Consider the following 9,382-nt stretch of genomic DNA (forward strand, 5'->3'; position numbering starts at 1 on the left):
AACTCCAGACAGCTACCGATCAGTCGCGAACCAGTTTGGAGTGGGAAAGTCGACCGTTGGAATTGTGTTGATGCAAGTTTGCAGGGCCATTAATCGCATCCTGCTCAGAAGAACCGTGACTCCGGGTAATGTGCAGGACATTGTGGATGGCTTTGCACAAATGAGTTTCCCTAACTGTGGAGGAGCGATAGATGGGACGCATATTCCTATTCTGGCACCAGCCCACCTAGCATCCGAGTACATTAATCAGAAGAGGTATTTCTCTATGGTTCTCCAGGCACTTGTGGATCACCGTGGGCGTTTCATTGACATTAATGCAGGCTGGCCCGGAAAGTGCATGATGCACGCATCTTTCGGAACACTGGCCTGTTCAGGAAGCTGCAGGCCGGGACTTTTTCCCAGAGCGGAAGATCACGGTAGGGGAAGTCAAAATGCCCATTGTGATCCTTGGAGACCCCGCTTACCCGTTAATGCCGTGGCTCATGAAACCCTACACAAGGAGCCTTGACAGCAGCAAGGAATGGTTCAACTATAGGCTGAGCCGGTGACGAATGACTGTGGATTGTGCTTTTGGCTGTTTAAAGGGCCACTGGCGATCTCTGTATGGGAAGTTGGACTTGGCCGAAAACAGCATCCCCGTGGTTATATCCGCGTGCAGTACCCTCCATATTATTTGTGAAGGGAAGGGTGAAAGATTCAGTCAGGCATGGACCTCCGATGTTCAACACCTGGAGGCTGAATTTGCACAGCCAGGGAGCAGGGCTATTAGAGGGGCTCAGCACGGGGCTGCAAGGATTAGGGATGCCTTGAGGGAGCAATTTGAGGCTGAAAACCAGCAGTGATATCTGGTGCCCTGCACGGGAGTGAAGTGCAGTGGTTACAATGTCAGTAGGAATCTGTGTTTGCTAAGCTGATTTGCAGTGCCTGTTTCTTTCCTGGGCTAAGGTATCTTTTACTTTATGCAATAATAAGGAATGTTTTCAAAGCCAAAAAATCCATTTATTGAAAAGAAAGTTCATTTATTGAAAGAAACACAACTGTTTGGGAATCAGAAAGGGCAAAGGGGTTGGGTGGGGAACGGTACAATCATAGATTTTCATATGTCCTGTCTGGAGTGCTGTGCAATGAGTGCTGCACTTCAGGATGGCTATACTGCATGGTGATGGGGGTTGAGTGCAGAGGGTAAGGGTCGTAGTTCTCAGGGCTGGTTGGTGAAGATACAGTTGTTGGAGGCAGCTGGTGGCGGTAAGAACCCGGATGTTGGGGAAAGTGGGTTGGAGGTGACATGGGGGCACAAGGGAAAGAGTTTTGGGACAAGAGCTGCAGGGGCGGGCAGGGCGGTAGTGCTCTGCCTGCATGGCTATGACCACCTGGATAGAGACCGCTTGGCGCTCCATGATGCTTATCAGCTGATCCGTGCTTTGCTTCCGGTGCACTGCGTTTTCCTTGCGGATCCTGCTTTTGCTCTCCCTCCACTCCTGTGCTTTTTGATTCTCTGTAAGAGAAGAGATTGATGCATCACTTCGTGCAGCATGTCTTCTTTGCTTTTTCGCGATCTCTTCCGGAGTTTTTGCAGTCTCTCAGCCGGTGATAACACGGACGGCTGAGATCTCAAGGTTGTGTCTGTAAAGGCAAAATGCAACACTTAACAGAGGCAGCATTATTTATACCAGACAGAGTAATGATTCCCCCGCACTTAAGGAGGGCACACACAGTCTACACAATAGCATAATTTTCCTGACCCAAAGAGAGCGCACATAACCCACGGGAGCCCCAAAATGGTGAGTAAGGGGGACTGATTGTTTCAGGGCTGCACTGTCCTCTGGGTTTCTGTGCCTTGGGGAGAGCCAACAGCTGCAGGGGGCACCTACACTGAACACTGTCCCAACATTTTCCACAGGAGTTTATCCTGGAAGATATCTCGCTGCTGAGGGTGACCTGGGAAGCAAGGGAGGGTCTTCTACTGCAATCCGGCTTCCGCTCTGGCCCATATGCAGCTTGCCTGTGTGCAGTAATGGTCCCCCCGCTCCTCGCGGCACAGTAGCGTGGACACATTAGCCTGACTGGGACAAGGACCACGGTGGCTCTCCCAATAAACCTGCACAGGCGCATTGCCCACGTTCTGGATGAGACTTTCAAAGAGATTACCGAGGCTGATTACTGCGATGTGATAGATCACATCAATGCGCTATTCCGCATCTATGCATGCATGCAGCCCTAACCCTCCTCTCCCAAAGAGCCTGCACCGAAAAAATTCCTTCCCGAAAAAAACCTCCCCCCACACCCCCCAAAAGCCACTTACTGGGAACCTGCTTTTTTTTTTTTTAATTAAATTAAATTAATGGAGATATCCTATCTCCTAGAACTGGAAGGGACCTGCCTTCACTAGCAGGACCAAGTACTGATTTTGCCCCAGATCCCTAAGTGGCCCCCTCAAGGATTAAATTCACAACCCTGGGTTTAGCAGGCCCATGCTCAAACCACTGAGCTATCCCTCTTCTGTTTGTCCTCCACCAAGTACCGGCTGCTGCGACTGGCTACCTTCCTCCTGGCTTGAGAAGAGCTCCTGGCTGCATGCCTCCAGGGATTCTGGGGTGTCTCCCCCCGCCCCAGCACCCTCAGTCCCGCTTTCCTCCTCCTCCCCCTCCCCCCGATCTGAAGTGTCCATGGTGGTGCTTGGAGTGGAGGTGAGGTCACCCCCAAGTATCGCGTCCAGCTCTTTGTAGAAACTGCAGCTCATGGGGGCAGCACTGGAGTGGCGGTTTGCCTTGCGGGCTTTGTGGTAGGCATTCCGCAGCTCCTTCACTTTAATCCTGCACTGCAATCCTGGTCATGGCCCCTTTCCATCATGGCCCTTGATATCTGCCCAAAGGTATCGTAATTCCTACGGCTGGAGCGCACCTGGGACTGGACAGCTTCCTCCCCCCAAACACTGATGAGGTCCAGCAACTTGCCCTTGCTCCATGCTGGGGCTCGTTTGGCGCATGGAGGCATGGTCATCTGGAAAGATTCACTGATAGCACTCCACACCTGGCTGAGCAAACAGGAAGGGGATTTTTAAAATTCCCGGGGAATATAAAGGGCGGGTTTGATGGTTGGTCACCTGAGGCCAGGGCAATAGAGTTCGAACTGATGAGCAGAGTGGCTAGAACAGGCTTTGTGGGATACTGCCGAATACTTCTGGAGGCCAATCAGAGCGCATTGGGTGGCCACACTGGTGCCGCAGCGCAGCAACGGCAGCGCAGTACTCTTTATTCCTCTTGGGGAGGTGGAGTACAAGCAGTGCTGTAGCCACGGAGATACAGTGCTGTACGTGCCTTGCCAGTGTGGACGGGGAGTGAGCTACAGCGCTGTGGGTGGCTTTATTGCGCTGTAACTAAGTGTAGCCAAGGCCAAAGAATAATGTTTCAGTTCTTGTTCTCTCCTCTGTGCATGAGCAAGGAGGAGGCCAGTTCATAAGAACTAATGGTTTGTAATTACAAAAACAAAACAAATAATACACCCAAAACACTAAAAAAAATTCTTAAGATTGTAAAGTCAAGTACTCTGTAGTCAGAAAAGACCAGAATTAAGATTGCTTGTGCAACCCACCACCCCTCCCTCTGTGCAGCCTTAATTCAGCCCCCTTGCACGTATGCATTATGTTACATAATCACTATTTTTTCTACAAGAACCTGCCTATTTCAGTGCTATTGCACAGAGCTCACTTATTGATTCGATATTTTGTTTTCTCCATATTGTTCAATACGTGACTCCAGGCCTTATTTACTGCAAACTATTCAAATCTGCTCACAAGACAGATTTTTAAAATTTCCTCTGGGGCTTTTTTTATGCACTTCCCTCAATAGTATCTAAGTGCTTCACAACTATTAATATATCCATTTTTACAAACCTCACAAGTGTGTATTATCCCACTTTTACAAATGGGGAAGTGAGGCACAAAGAGATTAAGATCAAAGGTGCTCACTTATTTTGGGTGCCCAATTTGAGATTCCTAGGAGCTGATTTTTCAAAGTACTGTACTTAGCACTATATAGCACTTCATATGTTCAAAGCACAGCGCCCATTGACTTCAGTTGGAATTGTGAGTGCTCAACCCTTTTGCAAATCAAGTATCAAGTCAGGCACTAGAAAATTAAGAACACACAATTAGTGACAACTTGTGAAAAGTTTGGTTTAAGTGACTTGCCAGCATCAGCATCACATAAGAACTCTGCAGCGGTGGCAGGGATAGAATCCATTTCCCAGGGGCAGCATTCAACTGATTTAACCATGACACTATTCTTCCCTTGCCTCATTCCCTGCACACCTGTGACTCTGTGGGTGCGGTTGCTGTAGCAGAGACCCTAATTTTGCAAGCGCATGGTGAGTACACATGCCCCCTTGGACTTCCCCTCACCTCCTTTCCCCTCAGTTTGCATTGAGCTGGTGGGCCTCCTCCTCCTATCTGCCCAGCAGCCCTCCCTCTCATGGTTTGCAAACCCCCCCCCCATCTCACAAGGCCCCAATCTCACTTGCAGTTTATTGCTCCCCCCCGCCACCATTTGACCTGTTCCCTTCCCCTTGCAGTTCACTGCAGCCCCCCGTCTTGTGTGGTCCCCCTCTCATTGCAGTTCATTCCCCTTTCCATTTGTTACGGGCTTCCCCCTTGTTTGTTACTTGCCTCCACTGCCTTGCCCCATCTGTTTGCCTGCCTGCCTGCCTTCCCTAGGTTGCCCAAGCCCCAACCTTTGCTGTTTGTTCCGTGCCCAGGCTCTTTCCTTCATTGTTTGTTTCTTGCCTCCCACAGCCTCTTGGCCCTGATTGCCTCCATTGCCCACTGTCCGGCCAGCTCTATACCAGTGCTATTGAACCATTCCTCCGTCTGCCCTGCAAGAGGATGACTGGGTTGGTGTTTCAGGAGCTGGATTTGCAGGTGGGCCTGTTGGCATATGCCAACAACGTATTTCTTGTGGTTAAAGACCCAGGAGACCTAGTACGGGTGGAGGCATGCCAAGCCATTTATTTGGCAGCCTCCTCTGCCTGGGTCAACTGAGTCGAGCACTGGTCTGATAGTCGGACAGGTAGCAGGAAGGCTCCCTCCCACCCATAGTGTGCCAGCTGTAGGGTCCACTGCTCTGTCTTGGTATCACTTTACTGCCATTGGTCCCTCCCTGCTGGAGAATTGGATTGACCTAGAGGCCAGGATGTGTGACGGGTTGTGGAGGTGGACAGGGCTGCTCCAGTGCCTTTCCCTTCGGGTGCTGGAGGTGATGTGGGTGATCAACCAGCTAGTCCAGTCCATGCTCTGGCACCAGCTCAACACCATGAGCAAACCCCCAGGGACTCTGGCCAGCCTCCAGCAGAAGATTCTGGAGTTTTTCTAGCCAGGGTTGCACTGGCTCTCTGCAGGTGTCCTAAGCCTCCCTCTGGGGGAGGGCAGACAGGCCCTGGTATGCAACTGTAGCCAGGTCCACGCCTTCCACCTTCAGACCCTGCAGAGATTGTGGTAGTGCAGGTAGGCTGGCATAGTGTGTGCTGATATATGCCTTCCTCCTTCACCTCCAATACAACCAGCAGCTCTTTTGTCTCCAGCGAGACCTCTCTGAGCTGCCTGTCTTTTATCAGGACCTAGAAGCTAGTTTCAGCAACCAGGTCCCTAGCGGCCAAGTGGGAAGATGTCCTCATGGAACCCCTGCTACACAACCCCCATTTCTTCGTGCAGGTGGTGGAGTCTCCCTTGGTGCACCGGAGGTTTGGTCCTGGCTGGTGCCACCAGAATTGGAGCCCTCCTGGCCAACAAATGGAGGGACTAGGTGGACCCTATGGTGCTCAGCCAGCGCATGGGCCGCCCACCTGCATTTCCCCCCTCGGGTGCTCCAGGTGAAGCCATCCTTGCCTCCTGTTTCTCTCACTTTTCTCAAGCAGGTCCTCTCTGCTCCCCCTGGCCCTCCGGAACTCAGTGGACCCCTGTCCCACAAGCCTCTGTACACCCCGATCCCCTAAATTGGCTGAACAAGGGCCAGATGGTCCATTTCCACACTGTGCCCAGAAAATGTCTGTATGTGCTCATGCTTCACACCATCCACTTCCTTGCCCTCATGTCCCACACCAACCCTAAGTGATGGGCCTACTGCCACCTGAGGAGGGCGAGGAACCCTGGTTGGCCAGCCTGTTCCTCACTCTGTGTTCATGGACTGCCGGGGATAGCAGTTGACAGCTCCTCCAAGGATCTATCAGCATGGGCATTTACCTGACAGAGCTCACAATCTCATGACACCTGTCCTTTCTGTAGTGAGGACACCCTGGACACACATCTACCTAGCGTGTGTCAGATTGCAACCCCTCTTCCGGCTCCTCCAGAACCTATGTAAAACGTTTCGGTTGCACTTCTCCATGTGCCTCCTCAAAGCTGCACACCTCATCCACGGCAATAAAGCTGCGTGATGTCCTCCTCAATTTCATCCTGGTGCTGGCCAAGACGGCCAGCCATCACTCCAGAAGGAGGAAGCTGGATGGAGCAGGGTGCTCTGTGAGGCCTGTTTCCAAGCCCTTGTTAAGTCATATCTCCAAGCAGAGTTCCACGGACTTTTTAGGCACCTTTGAGGAGCAGTGGACGCTGTTGGAGGTTCTCTGCTTGGTGTCCCCTTGCGGTTCTGATTTTTGCCCTTTGAACTTCACTTCCATCCCTGTTATTTCAGTTGTTGTGCCCAGTATTTAGTTGTGGCCTGGGTTCCATGGCCACGCTCACTCAGCTGACGGCTGGGTTAAGCCTGCTGTCTCTTGCCAACCACAGTAAGTACATACTTTCCAACTTCTGCAACAAATAAATGAGTCCTACAGACAAGTCTCTTTCATTACACAATCCTAATTTACCCCACAGCAGGAACAGCCTGTGCACTGAATAAGGCAGGGCTCCGGTGGAAAGCATAATATGTGATCATGTAATTAGATTGTATCATGATGCACAGATAGAAGGGGGCTGAATTAAGGTTACACAAGCATTTCCTAACTTTTGAGTGCTGGACTTTGCAAGCTTACTAATGTTCTTTTAATACTTTTGTGGGTAACTTCTTAGACTTAAAAAAGCAAACCGAAAAAGAAAAAAAATCATATTAACACCACATGGGTCATCAGCATCATTTGGAATCTTTAGGTCCACCACACAGATGTGTGACATTTGAGCTAACCAAAGAACTGATAGCAGTAATAGGCTGTCATCCTCTATTGTGACTAGCGCTAGAAAGGAATGGGACACTGTCATTGGGTTTCACAGATATTTGCTGATAACAGAGGGATGGTTGACCTGGGAATGTTGGGTTCTATTTCAGGCTTTGGAAGGGAGCGTTCTTCTAATGGGCACAGACTCTTCTGCCCAGTCCTATCTCGTTTCCATCCCTGGCCCATCTCTGTCTCTGTCTCATTCCAGTCCCAGTGTTCTTGCCCAGCAAGTGCTCCAAACTCCTCATCCCACTCTCCCCCAGCTCTGGCTCTTGTCCCCTCTATATTTGAATCAGTTAATTTCCTCCTCTCTGCCACCTGAGCCCAGCAGAGGGGGTGGGTCAATGAGAGAGAGAGGCTCCCTGCTCTCAGTAGGTGTGCCTGGACCCAGCCAGGTCTGCATCAATTGAGAACGGCAATTATAGGGAAAATCTCACTAAACCTCAGGTTGGAGTATGCCTATTGCAATTGGAGTCTTACCTGCTAAAAATCTAAGTCTGTACCAAGCATGTGCAAACTGCAATTTTTCAAAGGCTTATAATTTGATCAAATTTGGGTGGATTTTCATGGTGACAGCAAAAGGCACATTAGTGACACACAGGCCACGCTTTGACAAATTTGCAGTCCCTACTACACAGCATAGGAGCACTAGAGCTTTGTAAAGCAGGAATCACCAAAATGTTTTTAACAGGGCAAAACATTTTTCCCTTACCCTAATTCTTGGAAACAGCTGAACTATTTTGGCTGAAATTTCCAAAATAATTGAAAAATAATTCTGCCTGACACTCAACGTAGAAAATTTCAGCCCCAATGGTTATAGTTTGGCAAAGTTATACGCAACTGAAAACAGGGTCTTACAATGGGAAGTGTCAGGCAACCTTAATAGGTGGTGCTACCTTCCTATCTGTCTATAATGCTAAGCCCACCTATTCATCTCACACAGGCCCCTGAAGTGCCATCAACATCCTTATCCAGGAAGTGGATTTACAAACTTAGCGATGTATCCTGGTTGTACATAATGCAGACTATTCCATGCCCAACAGAAAAGCCCAGTTTCTCATGTTCGTGACTATAATGTAATGACAGGCAACTCTAGAGCTGGCAATTCACTGGTAGGACCCGACCTATGGCTGAAAAGGATGTCTGCCATGCAAAGCCTGTTTTTTGCTGTTCAGAGGGATGCTTTCCTCACTGGTGGGGTAATACTGAAATTCATTCTCCAGTGCTCCCCATCACTCACTCAGCTTCAAGTCTTGGAAAAACAGAGTAAAGAAGCATCTCCGAATATGTTAAATTTGTTCAACTGTACCTTCCCAAGGGGAGCAACATCCCTCAGCCAGGAGTGGAAATATCAGTGAAAGTATCATGTATTAAACAGTATACAACCTTGCAGCAATCCCAACTTCCTACTGCACAAATCCCTTCTTTATGTGAGTTTCACTCATTGCAAGTACACAATAGACCCCATAGGTAGCTAGCAGTTTACATGGGCCCTCATAAGAGCTTTTAAAAGTTCCTCTTGTTTGTGTTTTCACTCTTCATTGACTTATCTGACTTCACAGCATGATGGAAGACAGGTGATAGGCCTTAGCTAGATTAGATGAGCAGGCTTCTTAGTGCCAGCAGCAGCACCTGTTACTTATTACTTGTTGGCAGCACCCTCCTACTCTGATTATCAGGGGTCACTTGGAAATGAGCAAACATTTCTGCCCCTCCTTCCTCCGTCCTTTGGCAACTGGCACATACAAATTATCTTCCCAAAAAAGTGGAACATACTGGTTACAGCAGGAGACAATGGGTATTGGGGTTAGGGGTCAGGACTCCAGGATCCTACTCCCAAACCTATAACCAACTCACCATCATCTGAGGGCACTGTAGTTTTCTCTCAGAGCCTTGGCTTCCCCATCTGGAAAGTACAATACTTTCTGTTCACAATTGGTTTGTAAAGTGCTTTAAAACTGTGTTAACTTCTAGGGATTCTTTCATAGTTCTCATCAAAGTGGATGAAACTGGGTCATTTACTTTTTGCATGCATCTCATCGGAATGAGCAGACTTATAGGACTTAAGTACATTACTGACTGTACAACTTCCAGGAAGAAAAAGTGACTAAAAAACCCCAAAGGCCAAAGTGGTAGGTTCTTTTTAAGATGCATAAAGAATCCAGAAGACATTTCCCAGACA

General features: G+C 49.1%; 1 long non-coding RNA gene across 1 annotated transcript; it reads right to left on the reverse strand.

Moving 5' to 3' along the window:
* Positions 1 to 977: 977 nt before the first annotated feature.
* On the reverse strand, positions 978 to 9,195 carry LOC135973431 (uncharacterized). The gene is made up of 2 exons (XR_010590263.1): positions 9,058 to 9,195; positions 978 to 1,623 (listed from the first exon to the last, which is right to left on the reverse strand). It is a non-coding gene; the product is annotated as an uncharacterized LOC135973431 (long non-coding RNA).
* Positions 9,196 to 9,382: the final 187 nt, after the last annotated feature.

The sequence above is a fragment of the Chrysemys picta genome, chromosome 9 (genome assembly GCF_011386835.1).
Source record: "Chrysemys picta bellii isolate R12L10 chromosome 9, ASM1138683v2, whole genome shotgun sequence".
NCBI lineage: Eukaryota > Metazoa > Chordata > Testudines > Emydidae > Chrysemys > Chrysemys picta.